Raw genomic sequence first — 21,428 nt, forward strand, 5'->3', positions numbered from 1 at the left:
CATGTTATGTTAGTCACCATACAGTACATCATTAATTTTTGATGTAGTGTTCCATGATTCATTGTTTGTGGTGACACCCAGTGCTCCATGCAATATGTGCCCTCCTTAATACCCATCACTGGGCTCACCCATCCTCCCACCATCCTCCCCTCTAAAACCCTCAGTTTGATTCCAGAGTCCATAGTCTCTCACGTTTGTCTCCGTCTCTGATTCTTGCCCTTCATTTCCCCCTTCTTTCTCCTAATGTCCTCCATACTCTTCCACAAATAAATGAAACCGTATGATAATTGTCTTTCTCTAATTGACTGATTTCACTTAGTATAATCTCCAGTTTCATCCATGTTGATGCAAATGTTGGGTATTCATCCTTTCTGATGGCTGAGTAGTACTCCATTGTATGTATGGCACATCTTCTTTATCTATTTGTCTGTTGAAGGGCATCGCGACTGTGGCCATTGATGCTATGAACACGGGGGTGCATATGGCCCTTCTTTTCACTACATCTGTATCTTTGCGGTAAATGCCCAGTAGTGCAATTGCTAGGTCACAGGGTAGCTCTATTTTTAACTTTTTGAGTAACCTCCACACTGTTTTCCAAAGTGGCTGCACCAACTGGCTTTCCCACCAACAGTGTTAAGAGGGTTTCCCTTTTTCCACAACCTCTCCAAAATTTGTTGTTTCTTATCTTGTCAATCTTTGCCAAACAATGCTCTTTGGACATCGAAACTTAGAACGGACAGTGGTAAAGGTTTGAGGGGCTGGAGATGGGAGGTGGTGTTATAATAATACCTCTGGCTTTTTAAAAGGGGCTGTGTTATATTCAGGGTCATAGAAGAACTTCTTTATGAATTTTTAAACTGATGCTTGTAATTGCTGAGGAATTATTCTGCTCCCAGCTGTAAATAAGAGAAGTCTGATAGTCATTGTTGATCTGGACTTCAGAAAGGCATGAGACAATGCTTTTTCTTATAGCTTCTGTCAGTTTATATATTTTGAAAACACTTATTTATCCCTTACTGTCTTAGTTGATTTAGCTGCATATAACAAAAATGCCACAGGCTGGGTGGCTTATAAACAACTGAAACTTAACTTGCCACAGTTTTAAGAAGTTATGGCGCTGGCGTATTTGGTATCTGGTTAGAGTTGTCTTCCTAGTTCATAGATGGCTGTTTTCTTGTTGTATCTTCACAAGGTGAAAGAGGAAAGAGGAAGCTCTCCGGGATCTTTCTTATAAGGGTGCTAATCTTATTCATGAAGACTTTACTGTCATGACCTAATCATCTTCTAAAAGCCCCATGTCCTAATACCATCACATTGAGGACTAACTTTCAACACAGGATTTTTTTGGGGGGGCGGATACAACATTCAGTCCATAGCACTTACTGTGTGTGAATCACAGAGGATTCAATATGCATGTGATAAGCTGTCAAGGAATATGTAGGATGAGTGAGAGATAATACAGAAATAAATATGATATCAAGCAGGGGTTGACAAATTATGGTCCATGAACCATGTCCATCCTGCCACCTGTTTTTTTTTGGAAATAAAATTATTGGAACACAGCCATGCCCATTGATTTATATATTGTTTGTGGTTGTTTTTATGGTAAAATGGAAGGGTTGAATAACTGCAACAGAAACTACCTAGCTCTTTATGAAAGTCTGCTGAGCTCAATATAGAGCAAAATTGCTGTTAGGAATCATACTGGAAATGCTACAGAAACACGGAACCAATTAATTGTGGTGGTGAGGGGGTACATTTGGGAAGTCTTCAAAAGATGAGAGCAGTTGAATTGGACCTTAATGATAAGATGAAGATTCCTAGAAGGCCATAACCCCTTCCCTCTTTTCTCTTTCTTTCTTTTTTTTTTTTTTTTAAAGAGAGAGAGAGAAAGCACACAAGCAGGCAGAGAGGCAGGCAGAGGCGGAGAGAGAGGCAGGCTCCCTGCTGAGCAAGGAGCCCGATATGGGACTCGATATGGGACTCGATCCCAGGACCCTAGGATCATGACCTGAGCCAAAGGCAGCGGCTTAACCCACTGAGCCACCCAGGCATCCCCTCTTTTCTCTTTCTTTAAGCTCCAGCCTTCTTATTGTTCTCTATCTCTATCTCTATGTCTATCTCTCTATCATTTTGTTAAAGTTGCCTTTTCAGTATTTCATCAAGGTTTATTTCTATATGCTTCATGTTCTGGTCACCTTTATATGGAAGTCAGCAAAAGTCTGTGAAGTGTAAGGCCAGGAAGTGGTGTTACTATGAAGTAGGTGGTCAGAAATTCTTCATTTTACTAGGCAGGTATCTGGAGAGTACTCCAGAGTGGTTTCTGGAAAAATTACCCAAGAGTTTTGTTACAGCCACTCCTTGAATTTACTGTTTGTTGGTGCAGAGTTGGGTGCTATTCTTGGCTATGGTAGACCAGTGTGGCTCCAGAATTTCTTGAAATTCCATGTTGTAGTACCTATGACTATTTCAAATTAGTGAATCATTTCATTAACTGTGCTATAACTGCTACCGAAGCCATTATCTCATAATTCTAACCTAGTTCCCTTTAGAGTTTCCTTTCCATTTTTTTAAAGATTTTTTTTAAAAATTTATTTGACAGACAGATTACAAGTAGGCAGAGAGGCTTCCTTTCCATTTTTAACAGAAGCCAAAAGGAAAGGTGACATAGTGGTGGGGGCCTTCATCTCTGTCTTTCCCAGGTACTCTTTTTCCCAATCAGTGGGATAACGTTGTAATCTCTCTTAGCAACTAAGATAGAGTTTCCTTCTCCCTTCCATCTTGCCAGGTGCTAGTTGAAATTTTCAGATAATTTAAGTACAGTGGTTAAACGTACTCATTAACCACTTCACTGAAGCTCAAAACTCATAAACATGGTTCAGAACACAAACAACTCTCTATTAGAGGGCATATCACTTCCTAGTAACAAATTCAAGCATAACCAGCACTCATAATTCCAAAACACATTCAGAATGAATTTAAAAGTTTATAAGAACTGGGGCGCCTGGGTGGCTCAGTGGGTTAAGTGCCTGCCTTCGGCTCAGGTCATGGTCTCAGGGTCCTGGGATCAAGCCCTGCATTGGGCTCCCTTCCCTCCCGCCCCGCTGTCTGCTGCTCTGCCTACTTGTGATCTCTCTCTCTCTCTGCCAAAAAAAATAAATAAAATCTTAAAAAAATATATAATTTAAATATCTTTTTAAAAAGTTTATAAGAACAAAACTATAAAGTTTCATGCCAATATGTTATTACTTATTTCAGATTATACTCTTGCCTTTTAATCAGATCCTTTCAGCGGTTGAATCCAAAGCAGTAAACAGTGGGGTAATTTATTGGAATCTGGAAAGATTATAAATAAGAAGGTTTCAGTAGGAAGGGTTTTGTTGCCCTTCAGTTGCCATTTTGGCTTGTTATTTACTCATATCCACGTCTTATTTAGAATCCCAAATGTTAACAGAGTAAAAATTCTATTGCTCATGGTTCCTGAATTAAATAAGTGAAAGCCACCAGAAAAACCTCAATGGTTCTATAGCTCTACAAAAATAGAAGTTATTCCCAGTTGAGAAAACCTAAGCAACAAAGCCTTTCTTTTCTTAGAACTAAACCACCAGTCACCTGGCAATTGCATATTCCACAAGACATAAACACATTGATCTTTTATTGTTGAGAACAAGGAAGAAATCCTAGACTGCTGCAAACAGCTTTTCTCCCTCACCAAATGAGTATGCCATGTAGGTTAATCTTCTCAGCATATATGAATACCAGCTTTGTGCAGGGGCTGCACTAGGCAATGTGAAGATGGGAAGGTAAGTCCTAGGTTAGTCCTGAAGAAGTTTTCTTAGTACATGGCTTTGCTCTGTGTGGTTCCTCAAAAACCTAGGGAAAGTGAGAGGAAGCTCTTGGTAGTTGAATCAGTAAACCTTCTCTCTCTCATGAAGAGCAAGTCAAATGTAATTTGGTGGCTTCAGTCTTAAGGAAATGTGACTGTCAGAATCATCATGACATTGGCCTGAGCAACTAACTGAGCTAGGCTTTCATTTAGCTTTGCACATCTTTTCTTCCAGTGCACTAATTGTTCACTATGATTCATACATTGTTCTGACAAGATAGCAAATGGAAAATGTGGAAAGTAATTAAAATAAGTGTGTGGTTTAAATTATCATAATCTATTGCCCTGAGCTGAATGCCATTATCAGGGGGAACAGGGAGAAAGGCTGCATTCAGGCATAGAGAACTAATAGTTTCTGGGTTTGTCTTTATAACAAAAATTCAACTCAAGGAAGTGAACTGAAGAGAGAGACTTGGAGCTTACTATCATAGTTCTCAGAAGTTGAAATAAGAATTCTGTATCATGGGTTAAGGTCAGGTTTTCTAGGGTGTTATCCATATATATAAATTGATTAGGAGGGCTATGATTAAATTTATACATGCTTTGCATATGATAATGTAAATTTTGGCTATTAATTGAACTAACATTAGAATGTTGGTCTTGTAAATATTCCTTATAAATACAACTACACATCTGTAAAATTGTTTCCTATAGAATAATTATTTGGAAAATCAAATATTTGCCTATTTAGAAAGTTTGAAAAGTACTTTATTACAAACAGCTTGCATTTATTATTATAAGTATAATGATGCTTACTATGGATATTTTAGAAAACAGACAACTGTACAGAAAAAAATTTCTTTGCATTCCCATTAGGCTGAACTAATTTGTGTAAATCTGGCCTTTTATTTTTTAAAAAATAATGTATATATATGTGTTGTATGTTTACATAATTAATTTTACATTTTACAGTGTTCTGTATCATGATTTTCTTCACTTTCATTTCATTGAAACTTCTAGAAAAGTTTATTTTTAGTGACTACATAATATTTGATTTTGGGTCTGTGCCATAACTTATTCAACCTGTATATAGACATATGGGTTTGCCCATGTTTTTGGTTCATATATGTTTGCAGCTTATTGACTTTTCTTACTTGGATTCCTTAAAGCAGAATTTCTGGAACAAAAGGTTTGATGCCATCTTAAAATGTTACTTTAGTACAAACAGACAAATGTTGAACAGTTGAATTGAAGTGGATCTCATTTTTAGGGTCAGAGTATTATTTTTGGATTATTTTTCTTCTGTTCTCATTTGTTGTTCATGGTTCTAGAATTCTTTGGACTTTAGAACCATGAAGACCAATATTCAAATTCTAGCTTGGCTGCTTATTAGCTACTTGATATTGATCAAATGGCTTAGCTCCCCTAGCTAGTATGCTTATCTATAAAATGGGTCAGTAGTAGGTTTTCTGTGAAGATTGAGTTCCTGTCTCTTGCTAGAGGCTTAAGAAATGCTCTTTACCTTTTCAAGGTGTGTATAGAGCTAATAAAGATGTGAACATCAGTTGGATGATGAGGACAACAAAAATGCTTGTAGAGTCATATTTCGAGATATCTGCTTCACATAATTTAAAACTTACTTTAATATGAATATTTACAATAGACAGGGATCAAAACCATATATCATTCAGGGGCAGCTTGGTGGCTGTTGGTTATGTACCAACATTTTGGTTGGCTTAGGTCATGCATGATCTTTGGGTTGTGAGATAGATCCCCATGTTTGGCTCCATGCTGAGCGTGGAGCCTGCTTAGGATTCTCTCTCTCCCTCTGCCCCTCTCTCCCACTCTCTCTTTATCTAAGAATTTAGGTGCTGTGCTGTTCTGGCAGAATTGTTGGAAATATGCCCTTTGAGGTTTAGGAAAGCATCCATAGGAAGGTACCATACCTTGGAACTCACCTCAAGGTGACCCACAGGGAGGCTGGGGAAAGCCATTCATGGACATACGTGTTGCTACTGATGCTGCCTGAAGGGGTGCTGGGGAAAGCTTTTGGCCACTGTGAACTGCCAGATGCTGTACACCATGGGAACTGGGTGCTGGAGAAGCTGCCTATGTCATAGGAGTAGATGCTAGTGAGGCCGTGTATGCTGTAGGACTTTTATGAGAGGAGCATAACAGACTAGAATAGAAATCCCTTCCATCTTCACTGTGCCTCCAGAACCATCAAGTGAGTAAGCCTGTTACACCAGCTGACAAAGGAGAAATATTTACAGATCTCAGTATCATAGAGGAGGCAATAATTGGTCTATCTGCTCCTCAGGGACAGCACATTGATAATTGCTACAGTATAGTCCTTTGGTTTCTCTGCTTCCATACACACTCTTCTGTACACATTTGAACTTCTGTACAAAATGAACAAATCCTTCTTATAAGTGAAGAAGATCTTATCCTTTTCCCAAAATGAGGGGACACATGGCCCTAACAGTCATTGTATCTATCATTGACTATATTCATTACTCATCAAATTCTATCAAAGAAGGGAAAAAATTCTATGAAAGACCCACGGAATATTTTGTTACTTACAAATGAAATTTTAAAGTTAACCTCCAACAACTCATATATAAAATGAAGATGAGAAGGAGGTAGAAGAAGAAAATTGTTAGCATATATAAATATACACATACATATGGCAAGCAAAGAGAAAATATGCAAAGCTACTTTAAATCTTGTTTCTCTAAATGGTGGTAAGCCTGTAATTGATATCAGTGGCTTCTTTTATCTACTACAGTTATTATATTTCCTCTTCCTACCTGTTAGAACCTTGGGTGGTTGGGGTTCTTTATCTGGTGGGGTAACCCACGCCTTCCTGAAGACTGACTCCTCAATTATCCTGCATTTTGTTTGGTTGCTGTAGTTTTACATTAAGCTTTACTATTGTTATTGGATATATGGAGAGACACTGTAAAGAATCTCCTGTGTTCCAGAAAGAGTTCTTTTTGCCCTCATTTGTAGCAACAGCCTAATTCTCCCTTGGTGATTGAGATCAATCACTCCAGCCAGAAGAGTAATCTTTTCTTTCTTCCCTCCCTCCTTCCTTCCTTTCTTTCTTTCTTTCTTTCTTTCTTTTTCTTTTTCTTTTTCTTTTTCTTTTTCTTTTTCTTTTTCTTTTTCTTTTTCCTGTTGTTGGTTTAGTGCCACAGACCTAAAATGGCCAATCTCATTTTCCAATTCAGTGAAACCATTGTTGTGCCCTCTGCTTGAAGTTGCCTCCTTGTGAACTAAGACCTCCAAACTAGCAGAGCTCAAGTTGCCAGGACAAGAAGCAACAATTTGGGGAGTGATTTATTAGCTATAATAATAAGCGGAGCCCCTCCCATGTGTAGGGTCCTAACTAGTGTTATGAGTCTTCAGTAAATTACTCCACCTTTCAATAGCCAGTTTATTTTATGGGTATAAGCCCATTGCTGCACTTTGCTGTGGAATAAGTTCATTGGTCAGAAGCAACAATATGGAAAATGCTATGACTATGTATAATGTATTCTGTGGGTTTATGGATCGTGGTGCTCCACTGCCACCTTCCCACTTCAGCAGCACTTCAGGCAAATCCATAATCAGAATAGATGTCTCTTGCAGTGATGATGAATTTATGCTCCATCCATGTTGGATGGAGTTCAGTGTAATCAACCTGTCACCTGGTAGTGGTCTGTACTCCTGGAAAATGGTGCCTTAACTCGCAGTCAGTGCTAATCTCAACTCTTGACAGATTAATCACACTTAGCCTTTTCATTTCTAGGGAAAATCCATGTTGTTGATCATATGCATAGCCCCCATAGTCACTTTGTTCATGGTCCCAGTGAGAAAGCCCTGGGTTAACTGGGGAAAGAGAATGACTGGCATCATTTTGCCATCTGATTACTAAGAGCTTCCTCTGTAGCAGATAAGTATGGGGATTCTTGTGGAACACAAATATCTTTCTCAGTCACGGGCGTCATAGGAAGCCAAGGGTTGACAGAGAGAAGGCAATGCAGCTAGAGTTGTGTTAAAGTCTGAGTGACTTGTTAATACAGCTTGTTGAATAGAACACTACACTGCTAACCAATACCAGGGAAGGACTACAATTGCATGGATAATAGCAAAGATCATCAAAAATGCCAGCCACCAAAAATGGAACTTAAACAATTTTATCCCACTATATCTTAGCCATTGGAGTCACCAAGGAAGAACAACACTGTCATGGACTGGTTAGAACAGTGCTTTTCTTACACAGAGAAGAGACAGAGCAAGATTAGCTCTGGTAGTATGCTTCTCATGGCTAGGGGCTGCCCCGGCAGCCAATGAGGGCGAGTGTCTTATATGCACCTCTATCATGCCTTAGCAGAAGGATTTCTTCGCCAACACCATGGAGTCTGAAATACTGAAAGCTAGGGCCATGCCTTTGGGCTATTGATGCACACACTTTTTTTTTTTAAAGCTTTATGTATTTTAGTAGCAAACTTACAGGAACAGCACAGAAGAGAGACAACATTAAAAACATGTACTTGGGGGGCACCTGGGTGGCTCAGTGGGTTAAAGCCTCTGCCTTTGGCTCAGGTTATGATCTCAGGGTCCTGGGATCGAGCCCTGCATCGGACTCTCTGCTCAGTGGGGAGCCTGCTTCCTCCTCTCTGCCTCTCTGCCTACTTGTGATCTCTATTTGTCAAATAAGTAAATAAAATCTTAAAAAAAACCCCATGTACTTGGATATAGGACTACTCAGAAGACTATAGTGAATGGGTGGATCTGCTGTATGATAAAAATGCTACAAACACCATTTAGTTGCCGTCAATAAGAAATGTACTTGTTTTAAAGAAATCCATATGCTGGCATTGTCCAGAAAAATTTAACAGGTTTATTTATAATTGTTATAAAGTTGAACTGCTGAAATGTGTTCGCTGAAACATTTTGTCTTGCATTAGTGTTTTATGTCCCTGCTTTTATATTAAAAATTCACACACAAATAAAAAATGGAAAAACTGCCAATACCTGATTTCTGTCCCGTTTTTCCACTTGCAGTCATGTACTTAGGTACCTTTTGACCCCATGAGAAAAAAGTATCTAACATTCAGAACTACCAATAAAAGGAAGAAGAGAAAATTTTTTTCTGTTTTTAAAGAATGAAATGTTTTCCATCATCGTGGATTCTTAAGCATGTCCTCCACATATGCAGTGTGCTAGTTGGTTGTCTTTTGGCATAATTGTGACACATTTGACATGGATAGCTTAACAGGTTGGTGTCTTCAAAGAAGCCCACCAGATAGGCCTCACTTGCCTCCTGAAAAGCACCAGTAGCTGCACTCTGGAAGTGTAGATCTGTTTTGAAGTCCTGAGCAATTTCTTACACCAGACACTGGAAAGGAAGTTTTTGGATCAGAAGTTCTGTGGACTTCTGATAACGTCTAATTCCACAGTATCAGGCCTGTTAATGATGAGATTTCTTCACCCCCTCCAGCAGAGGGCGCTCTCTTGTGAGCGGCTTTTGTAGCCAGTTGCTTCCTTGTTGCCTTACCACAGGTCGATTTGCGGGCTGTCTGCTTTGTAGGAGCCACGGTACAGAAACCTCCACACCTACCCCGCTTCTCCTTTGGCTGGAGCTTGGCAAGCTAGAGGCGGTGCTGGCGTTGGCTAGCAATGGCAGCGCAGCGCCGACTGCGAACATAATTCTTGATGCACACACTTGAGAACAAACAAGCAGACATAGAGCCTAAAACAGGAAATGATAATACCACATAAGGCAGTAAGCCCAGCACAGGCTGCATGAGCTCTTTATCTCTTGAGAAGGGCATGTTCAAGACCTAAGGCCCATTCTAACTTGGCTAAGTAGAGGTCAAAAGACTGTGCTCATGAGACTGCCTTTCCAAGAACAACATTTTTATACCTTCCAAACTTGCTTCATTTTGGTTTATGATAGGTAGATTGCTACTGCACATGCTTAACCTATGACTAGATGGCACTCAGTTCATCATGGGAGGCTCAGGCCTCATGCTCACCTGCTGTCCTATGGTTAGGAATTTCCAGCCTCTATCAGTGCCCAGTAGCAACCCAAAATATTTTTCTCAAAAGGATAATAGTTACCTACAGAAAAGGGCATTTATTTTTTTATAATCCTGTTGGCTTGCATTGTGAGTCGCCTGTTAGTACTTGCCAGAGGTTCTAATCAACATCCCTATTTGCCTCAGAGATTTCAACTGTCATTGGATTTGCTTGGCCAGGTAATAAAGTTCAAGTGGTAGAGAGGCTTGTGCTGCAGCTTGAACCTACTGCAGTGCCTTTTCCTGTTCTGGCCCCACTTGAAATTGGTAGACTTGTGTGTGGCACTCTAGAGGAGAGCCACTAAAATGTGGTGGTATATGTTGCTTCCAAAATTAAAGAAAGGCCTCTCGATCATTGTGCCTTTTATTTGGTGGTAGATGGTATGAAGTGCAAGAGCTTATTTTTAATCTTGGAGGAAATATCTCAACTTGTTCCAGACTGTTAAACCCCTAAAAACTTCACTGAGGTGGTGGTGTTGGGGTTCTGAAATTTTCCAGGGTTTATTGTCCATATGTCTTACTAAGACATTAAATACTTGCTCCTTCCTGCTCATTAGATCCCATCAGCATAATCTTGTCAGTGTAGTGTGAAGTTAGTGGGATATCAAGGCAAACATCTTTATGTATTTTATTATGGCACAGAGCAAGAAAATTTATTAGGTATTTCCTTTTTTTCCAGTGTGCAGACACTCCAGCAAATGGCTATACCTCTTTTGGGGAAGATTTGGAGGAATTTATAGTGAGAAATTGTGGTCTCTTTTGAGGTAAATTTCATCACAAATTTAAATAGCTAGGAAATATAGTTTCCCTGAAGCAAGACTGTGAAGCTATACTGTCTTCCCTTTGAAGTAAAACCATTTCTGATGGTCTTTGAAAATTATTAAGGAAAGGCATTACATACCATGTGACAGACTGTTTATTTTAGTAAAGATACTACATCCAGATCAGCAGCTACATTTATAGTCACTACTTGATTAAGACTGTGATAATCCACATTCATTCTCCAAAATCTATCTGATTTCTGCACAGACCACATTGGTGAATTAAATGGGTGTGTGATAGGTACCACCATCACTTCTCTCAAGACTTTAATGGTGGCATTAATCTTTGAAATTCTCCCTGGGTTACTGTCTTGGTAGGGAGGGGAAGTTCCAGTAATTTTCACCCCATAGACATGCTTCCATTTGTCAAATGTGTCTATTCCAGTTACACATTTAGAAATTGAGGTTTAACTGCAAGGTAGGTCCATGGACCAGATGGACCCAATGTAATTTGAAATTTATGTAAGACTCCATCTATCATATATGCACTATGAGCCCCACATATAGCTTATGGTGATGTTGTTGGTTTCTTAGAAATTAATGTCATTTCAGAGCCATTGTTTAGTAATTTTTGAAAGATTTGGGTATTTCCTTTTTTCACTGTATAGACATTGTAGTAAATGGCCACAGTCTTTTGGGGAAAACTTGGGGGAATATTTATAGTGAGGGCTCATGGTCTCTTTTGAGGCAAATTGCATCACAAGCTTAAATAGCTAGGAAATATATAAGGGTTAACATCTTTATCTGAAACTCATTTTTATTGATTAATTTACTAATAGTGTGGTGAACATTTCCTCCAAAAGATACAGCAACAGGAGAAAACATTTGCTTGACTTTTCCAGTTGAAATTAAGGTCTGGGCCATTTCAAGGGCATCATCACTCAAACCCTGGTTCTTTGCAGACTTGCAGAATAATATTTATAATGACCCAGACCTGATATTGGAAACAATAAAATGAAAGCCAAAAGAATCATTCTCTTATAGACCAGAAAGCAGCTGATTATTATGACAAAGGTCTTTGCAGCCAGCAAAGGTCATCTTGTCACCTTTGTTCTAGCTGCAAATCCTTTTCAACGAGTTGCCTTTAGAAAGTTACTTAGGGCAATAGACCAAACATGTGCTTCCTGACTATCTGAAAAGATGAAGCAGTAGTGAGCCTAGATATTTTAAATTTAAAAGCTGACCAATTTAAGGTGAGCAAAATTCTCCACAATGTTGCAAATGACATACTGGATAAAGGGTTAGTATCCAAAATCTATAAAAAAAAATCATCAAATTTAGTGCCCAAAAAACAATTAATCTCGGTAAGAAATGGGCAGAAGAAAAGAAGATTTTTTTCAAGGGAGACATTCATATTGTTAACAGACACATGAAAAGATACTCAACGTCGCTCATTATCAGGGAAATATAAATCAAAACCACAATGAGGTATCACCTCACACATGTCAGGATGGCTAAAATTAACAACACAAGAAACAACAAGTGTTGGCAAGGATGCAGAGAAAAGGGAACCCTCTTACCCTATTGGTGGGAATGTAAACTGGTGCAGCCACTCTGGAGAATAGTGTGGAGGTTCCTCAAAAAAGTTAAAATAGAACAATTCCACTGGTAGGTATTTACACAAAGGTATAAAAATACGTATTTGAAGGGGTACATGCACTCTGATGTTTATAGCAGCATTATTCAATAGTAATCAAATTATGGAGAGAGCCCAAATGTCCATCAAATGATGAATGGATTAAAGAAGATATGATATATACACAATGGAATATTCCTCAGCCTTCAAAAAGAATGAAATCTCTCCATTTGCAATGACATGGATGGGGCTAAAGTGTATTATGCTAAGTGAAATAAGTCAGAGAAAGACTAGTTTAGTCAGAGAAAGACTAACTGAACTAAATCAGAGAAAGATAAGATACGATTTCACTAATATGTGGAATTTAAGAAAGAAAACAACATATGGGAAGGGTTTTGGGAAAGGGAGAGAAAGAAATAAACCGTAAGAGACTCCTAACGATAGAGAACAAACTGAGGGTTGATAGAGGGAGGTGGTTGGGGGGATGGGCTGGATGGGTGAAGGGTACTGAAGGCATTTGTTGTGATGAGCACTGGGTAATGTACATAAGTGATGAATCTTTGAATTGTACTCCAGAAACAATATTGCACAATATGTTAACTAAGTAAAATTTTAGTTAAAAAAATGAAAAAAGGTATCCAAGTGTGAGCAAGATGTTCCACAGTGTTGCCAAGTTATCAAAAAACTCAAATGCACCCTTGATCCCTAAAGCCTAGTTGAAAACTGTATATTCATTTTTTCACCCCATTGCCTATTTTATTGGTTCTGCAAATTACATCAACAGAGCTTGAGGGTCATCCTTCTCTATCTGATTGTATACTGTTACTGTTAATGAGCAAGGACATAAGAACACAGCTCAGAGTGGGTGAGAAGCCAAGAGCTTTGGAGAACCCACAAACTGGAAAACTTGACAAATAATTGACAGCTTAGCAAACTTTGCATGTGCTGTCCAGAAAAAGCCTGCTTCCCCAAGTACAGAGACACAGCATTATTTTCCTGGGAGGAAAAGTGACTTTTGAAATTATGTGGTAGAAGCTTTCCCAGTTCAGATTGGACTGCCCATTCGAGGGAATAACTTTTTAAAAGTCTCATTTGGAATCTTTGTTGCTAAAGTTCATTTGTCTAAGTTTTCTTTTAAGAATATTCTCGTTTCTAGTTCTAGATATTTTAAGATCTCCTTTTTCTGATTTAATAGTAAATGCTAATACTGATATTTCACCTGATTAAATCTTAGATTTGGTTTGCCTTTTTAAAACTGCTTTCATGTATTTAAAAATAGTAAATATTGGTGATGTTACATTACTGGAACTTTTTTTTCTTTCCAGTTTTCATCTCTGACCACTGTCACCAATTACAAAATATGAAATGAACAAAAAACAAGACTAGGAGAGTGAATTCTATGACATACCTGACATACCATGTACAGGATGTCATACTTTAAAAATCCATTTACATTTTTAAGAGCCAGGATCACATTAGAAAATTATGGGATATAGCTTTAGTAATCAGCTTCTATTGATTTTGAAAATGATAATCATTGAGACAATTTTTTATACCTAATTTTTTCCTTAATCTTTTCCAGATAAATGTCTATATAATCTATAATCTATATATAACTTTCAAATAATTCCATGTATTGGTGCATTCATTTCAAGATCATTTATTCGACAGCTTTGGACCGATGCTCAATAATATTTGTCATATACAGTTCCATCTTAAGAAATTTCTTTCTTTTGGCTTAGTACTGTTAACAGTCATTTGACTTTTCGGGGTAGAGGGAGGCATTTAATAATAATATGAATGATCAACTTGGTACACACTTATAGAAATGCCTTAATATTCAGAATTTGAGGCATTGCAAAACGTCATTTACCTACTTCAGGAAGAATTGGGATTTATTTGGGGAAAAGAGAGAATCATCTTCAGGTGATAAATGGTAAAACACTAATGGGAGGAGAGCCCAAGATACACATAGGCATTCATAGACAACCTTTCGGTTACATTGAATAGGTCTTGGTCTCTAAGTTCAAGCAAATGGAAACTTAAGTGAAGAAGGAACTGAATGGGACGCCTGGGTGGCTCAGTCGGTTAAGTGGCTGCCTTTGACTCAGGTCATGATCCCAACATCCTGGGATCCAGCATCCAGTCCCACATCAGGCTCCTTGCTCTGCAGGGAACCTGCTTCTCCCTCTGCCTCTCCCTGCCACTTTGCCTGCCTGTGCTCTCTCTCTCTCTGACAAATAAATAAATAAAATCTTTAAAAAGAAAAAAAAAAAGGAACTGAACAGGTGAGCTGTTAGTTGGAGAACGTCAAGATAGACAAATATCTTGATCTCTGAGGTAGAAAACAGTAGATTTTGCACATGGTAGAATAGAACCAGTATAGATTCTCTAAGGGAATAAGACATTGGCTAGCTGTTAGAGGTACTTTCAATTAGGTTGAATCACATGAAATTAGTGATATTGGAAAATTGTTGTCTTAATAAAATTCAGCCTACTGACTACTGTGTTTTGATATTAACAAAGCATTTTTTTTAAAAAGCTTTCCAAGAATGAGATGATGAACTCTAACCCAAGTTAGCTCCTTCAGCCTTAGTATATGGTTAATGGCTCAGTGTCACCTTAACTGGTGTGTCTTGCTAAGGGCTAATATAAAGGGCTCTAACTTTGGCTCCAACATGTCCAGTGTTTTCATCAGTGTCTTAGCGATAGCTAAACAAAGCAGACTTATTAAATTTAGAGGGAGCATGAATTAAGAAGTATAACTAATGCTGAGTTTAGACCGCAAATGACCTCAACTAACTGAATCTCAAGACTGATTCAAAAATTAAATAGCAATGGAGAGAGTTTCTGAAATTGAGATTTATTTAATTCACTGGCTCTTATTGAATCCCTACCATGTACTAGACACTGTTCAGGTTCTGGCTTTACAGTGATGAACAATTCTGTTAGGGTCCTGCCAAAAAAAAAAAAAAGACCTAACTACCCCTCACCAAAATGGGAATGGAGAAGAAAGATCCTCAATACAGCAGGTTCTTGGGAAAAAATCTGGAGGCTTTGATCATTAGGTCCTTCAATGTCACAAACTTTCTGAATATGTTAGGAATTGTACTAAAATGTTTAAGAAAAAGAACCTGTGAAATCTTAAGGTTTGTTGTCATAAATGCAGTGTTCAGCCCTTTGGGAAGTTATTTGCCCATAGTTTTCTGGGCCTTTCAGACAACCACAAGGGTCATTCAGGGGTGGTGTGGTGTGGGGTGGGGTGGGTGGGAGGGATAACATTATAAAAGGGATACTGTTGACAAACTAGAGTGTACCTAGACAAGGGGAATTAGGACATCAGTGGATCTGGAAGTGATGTATTTTAAGAAATAACTGAAGGAACTATAGAAAAACACATACTAGTGGGAGACATACTAATTGCCTTCAAATATTTGAAGATCTGACAAGTAGATAGGGAAGGAGCTTATTCTTTGTTGCTTCACTTAGCAGAAATAGCATAAAGCAATGAAGATTTCAGGAAGAGAAATTTTTATTCGGTATCATAATGACTCTTCTCAGATATAGAAGCTGTCCATTACTGGGACACATGGTGCTTGAGGTAGTGAGCTTTCTGTGTTTGGAAATATTTAACCAGAGACTGGTTGATTTCTTAGCCAGGGGCAGTAAGACAGCATTCATGTATTGAATAAGAGGTAGGAGGAGGTGTCTTGGTAGTGTACTTTCACCTCCATACCTGTGATTCTTGTGGTGTAATTTACATGTGTTTATGTGGAGATGTGGGTACTGTATAGGTTTTTTTGGTTTGTTTTTGTTTTTAAATCCCCAAAGGAAAAAAGACCAGTCTAAGCTGGATTTAGTGGTAGGTTACCTCCAAATTTTTGGGACCCATCTGACAGTTTGAGAGTCATTACAAATTAGTTGGAGAAATGCTAGGAAGGGGTGAGGAGTGGGCCATGAGACTATTCCAACTGGTTTTATGTCTATGACCATAACTGGGTGCAGGCAAGCCTCCAGTAGAAGGAGGTGAGATTTTATTCCAGTTACCAATCCTAGACTCTGGGGGTGGGGGTGGGACTGTTGGTTGCATATATAGAAACCCCAACTCAGATTGCCTTAAACTAAAAAGAGATTTACTGACTCATATAACTAAAAAGTCCAGGGGTTGATCTGACTTTAGGCATGACTTAATCCAGATGCTCCAACCATGTGTCTCCCTTCTTCCCTTCCTTTTGTTTTCCTCTGTGGGCTTACATCTGCCATCTAGAAGGGTACCTGAAAGGGTAGATATCTAACAAAGATTTGCTGAATGCATACATGAATGAACCTGCCTGCTTGGCAACCCCAGTTAAAGGTCCCATAGCCAGAGTTCTAGATGGACTTAAGTTTGGCTGGACTTATACATTTGCTTGACTTTAAACCAATTGCTAGCGATGGGGAGGGGGGACACACTGATTGATTGGGCCATTAGGCTGGACTGACTAGACCTGAGAGTTGGCAATTTCTGGTTGCATTTTATTCTCTGTCTTTTCTGTAGGCTCATTAAGGGGAAAGAGAAGGCCCTCTTACTTTTTTTTTTTTTTTATATCCCCATGGAGACTAGTACTAAGTGCATCGTTTTTAGTCAGCAAGTGTTTATTCTTTTTCTTTAATCCATAATGGATCTTAATAAGCAAAGGTACTGAAATAACTGAATTGTGGCATCTTTTTTGAAAACTGTGCAATAAAAGATTTGAATGAATTCAGAATTTGATAGATTGCTTCCAAATAATTTTCATATGCATGAATATAAGTGGCAAATAGGAATTCTGAATTCATTCTATTCACCACAGAAAGCTCACCTTTCAGCTTTTTCCATGTAATTAAAAGATTAAAATTGAATGACTGTTCCATTCAAGAGGAATAATTTTCATGGAAAAGCTTTATCTTTCCATTTAGGGAATCTGACTTCTATCCCTAGAACAAAATTAAGGAATGATTAATTTTTTTTATGTTTTCACACAATTTTTAGCTTCTTTATAGGAGTAGGGCTGGGCTCTGTGGATACTAGAAAGTGGTACAGAAAATGAACTTGAGCAAATAAAGAGAACTTGGCAAGTAGGATTATTTTTAAATGTTTTATGGAGCCAGCCACCCTGGCCTCGGGCCACCCCACCCCCTTCTGCTGCTGGAAAGTGGAGTCAGTGGGCTCTTCTTTTAAACCTGTGGGGAGCTGAATGAACACTGGAATGTTTCAGTGATTTGGACTGCAAGAATATGATGGGAAATATCCTGATACAGTGTTTAGGGGACTATGTTTTTTTAAGAGCAGAAGGAAATGATTCTTTTCTTTTTTTAAAAAATATTTTATTTATTTATTTGTCAGAAAGAGAGCGAGAGAAAGCAACACAAGCAGGCAGAGAGGCAGGCAGAGGCGGAGAGAGAGGCAGGCTCCCTGCTGAACAAGGAGCCGGATGCGGGACTCGATCCCAGGACCCTGGGATCACGACCTGAGCCGAAGGCAGCAGCTCAACCCACTGAGCCAATGCTTCCATTTTATATTTGAAACGGTCTTGCAATGAAGCAATAGAACTACAGTCTGTGTGGATTCTTTTTCCTTCCAGTCTAATTTAATAGAAAACAGAAATATACTCATGTTTGGTGGAAATTAAGTATAGTTGCAGTATATTTATTCTACTCTATATTTAGTCACTCTTTGGGTTTTTTTTTTTTTTTAAGGTCTTATTTATCTGAGTGAGAGACAGAGACACAGATAGTGACAGAAAGCACCAGCGGGGAGGAGAGGGAGAAGCAGGCTCCCCACTGAGCAGGGAGCCAGACTTGGGAGTCTATCTCAGAACCCTGGAATCATGACCTGAGCCAAGGCAGATGCTTAACTAAGTAAACCACCCAAGTGCCCCCAATCTTTAGGTTTTTAATCATGTTCTTCCCATGTCATTATTACAGTATTCTCTGATACTGTAAGATACATGATGATAGAAAAAAAAAAAAAAAACCAACCATGAGACTGACACCTCTAATGAAAACAGGCCTGTCATTATTTTATAGGCAGAGCTGGTGATGGAGTAAGGATCAACAGAGACTACATTGATAAATACAACTCTAGCATTCAAAATGAGCAGATATTAAACATCATTTTACTTGTGTATATATTTATCTTTTGTTGAATCTTGTCTTTCTCTGTCAGCTTCTCGTAATTGAGATCAGATAACTGTTGGAGGGAATGAAAATGAGGATAACATTGTACTGCTATATAACCAGAACATGTTGAGAGAATTTTATGACCATACTTTATTTGTATTCTCTATTTATATGATGGCTACAGATGTTACCATTATTCTCACCTTTTAAGGCAGATGACATTTGTGGTGGAACACATGTATGTAATTAACTACTTGCAAATACTGTATTTTATAGCTAGATGGAAAAATCTACTTAATTGGTCCAAGTATCTTATAATTTTCTGTTCAAAAGTCTAATTATCTAAAGAATATCAGAAGCACTACTACCAAAAGAACTGAACAGGTTAAAGGCATGACTAATGGTTTGACAAATAATCTTACCTTAAGGAGCAGAGAAGGCTGTCTAGGAGATTGAGCGGATTGCTTGTTCCAGCCTTCCACTTTTATGCTTGTAGTGTTTTGTAAGGGCTGTTAAACGCCACTTTCCACTTGAGGAAATCAGAGTTTAGTGCCTTCAGAATCTCTACAATAACCACTTGGGTATTCAAATACTTTTCTAGCTGGGTTTTAAGCTATAAGTGCAATAGGTGGAAAAGGGCAAATGGAACATTTAATAAACTTGAACATTTGTTTTTTAGCTTCTCCTTGAGAATTTTTATTGCAATTCTGAACATTAGATGCATTATGGTAAATTTTAGTAAATAGAAAACATTCCTTTGAACCATTGTTTAATTTTTGAATCATTCAGATATCCACTTTTCTCATACAGGCTAAAACCAACACATTGCCATTTGAAACTTCAGTGATCTACTAAATTGTGCTAAACAATGAAAATTTAGTCAATATTCTTTAGCATTCCTCTTGCTTAGTATAACATTCCTCTTGCTTAGTAACTTTATTCATTTGTGGCTTTCTGATGGCAACCTGACGGATTTTGCATAATTTGAGTGCCTATGCATCGTTTAGAAGGAAGGCTTGTTTTCCAGAATGTATTAATATTGATTGTCACTACATTGTGTCCAGAGATATTAATGTGCACTCTTAGAATTTCACCCAGTTTAGTTCTGGATGTCAGAATTTGATTTATGTATAGACATTCTGGACGGTCCTTTGTGGATATTATATGAGGGCAGTAGGAAAGCCCTGTCCAGGAATCTCTTCCATTTCTAGGGTACCTGAAATTCCACTTTATGATATTTGCTACTTTGGGTTAAGCATTGTGTTCTTTGGCTAATCTTCTTTTAAAACTACAAAAACTTGGTAGGAAGTAATTTCTCTCAGTTGTATTTGTTCTATTATGGAAACACATATGATCTTGTTATTTTAGTACTGCAAAGTAAAGAAAAAATATAGTTTTGCTGAAGGCAAATTCAAGTTCCTTCAAAATTTTTTGCTAATGGTCAACCTCAATGTGTGAAAGATCTTTTTCAGAACCATTGGCTTTCTTATTTATGTTTCTAATTACTTCTGTTTCTGATTAACCAAAACAATATGTTACAAAACAGTAAGCACAAAACCAGAATGATGCCAATGTTGCAAAAAAAGAAAATAAAGTAGGTTACAGATACTGCACATTGATATAGATTGATCCCCCCTTTTTTCCCCAAATAAAATAAAATACAACTTAATTATCTGAGATAGATTAAGCTTTGGATGGACAGTAATAGAAATAATAATACATGGTATACTAGTCAAAGAGTGACATTTCTAAAATAATTGAAAGCATGTCCATATTAGAGACCTCTGTCTTTTAGATATACAGAATAGCCCAATCACTCTATGACAGTATTTCAATTTTCTGGTAGAGAACAGTTGTGAAAATAATACTAATTTGTGGCTTGACAGGGGTGGTTGTGAATTGAGGTTTGAAGCACTGAGGGGTAATGATGATGTTCTCTCTGGCCTGGAGTGGTTCTGGTCTGAAGTGGGTGGAGGAGAGTGACACTATGGTGTGCTCTTGATGGGGTTGGGGGTGAAGGCAGGGTTCATGAGAATGGTGATATCTGGTGACCAGTGAGTAGAAATAGAGTTATGCCTACTGCTGGCTTTTATTGTCTGGACTATCTTGCTGGATTGTTTAGAAAAATGAGAGGATAATTTGCTTACTGATAAACGGATGCTACACAGGATTCATTTGAAGTAAGGACGGATCAGGGGTTCCACTGTGTAATGGTTAGCACTCTAGACTCTGAAATAATGACAGATCAGCTATGAAACTGAACAACAATACAAGTTTATGTAAAAGCAATCATAGAACAGTAAATATTAAAAAATGTTCCTATTATTAAATATATGTATGTCCTGTTGACTGTTATTTTTTCTCTGTGGTTTGGGATGGACCATTACTTCCTTTCCCCCAGACTCCTGCTATTGTTAATGGTGTGCCTAGTATGGACACCAGAGGGAAATGCACCAGAAGGTTTGCAGTGGTTATCTTTGGATAGACGCATTGTGGGTGATTTTTATTGTCTTTGTTTTTGTTTTTCTCCATTTTCCAGATTTTCCGTCATAAACATTAGTACTTTTGTAGTATGTAAAAAAAAAAAAAAGGTGTAATAGTAGAGGGATATTTTAATCTTAAAATGAACAGCATGAACGTGTTCAGTCTAGTTCTGCCAGCCAAGGAGGCCGCTGCTTTTGCACAAATTGGACTAGTGAGAAGACAGAGTTACATCTTCATAAATGTGTCAAATCCCTCTCCACTACTCTAACTGTTTCCCTAAAGGGTTGAAACTGTTAAATTATCAAACGCTTAATTTACTGCAAGGAGTATTTTACTTACTATGTAGGATTATTATAAAACAAACATGTTTTATAATTTGTACTAGAAACCTAGCACATTTGTAAAAGACCATCTCACTGAAAATTTGATTTAGAATTTTATTTATGTAATCTTATTAACAAATACAACATGCACATAAGCTTTCTCTTTATTTTCATTGCTATGCAGCATAA

General features: G+C 38.0%; 1 pseudogene; it reads right to left on the bottom strand.

The window, feature by feature from the left end:
• Positions 1 to 8,869: 8,869 nt before the first annotated feature.
• Positions 8,870 to 9,648, bottom strand: LOC125098659 (histone H3.3A-like; annotated as a pseudogene).
• Positions 9,649 to 21,428: the final 11,780 nt, after the last annotated feature.

The sequence above is a fragment of the Lutra lutra genome, chromosome 1, assembly GCF_902655055.1.
Source record: "Lutra lutra chromosome 1, mLutLut1.2, whole genome shotgun sequence".
Taxonomy (NCBI): Eukaryota; Metazoa; Chordata; class Mammalia; order Carnivora; family Mustelidae; genus Lutra; species Lutra lutra.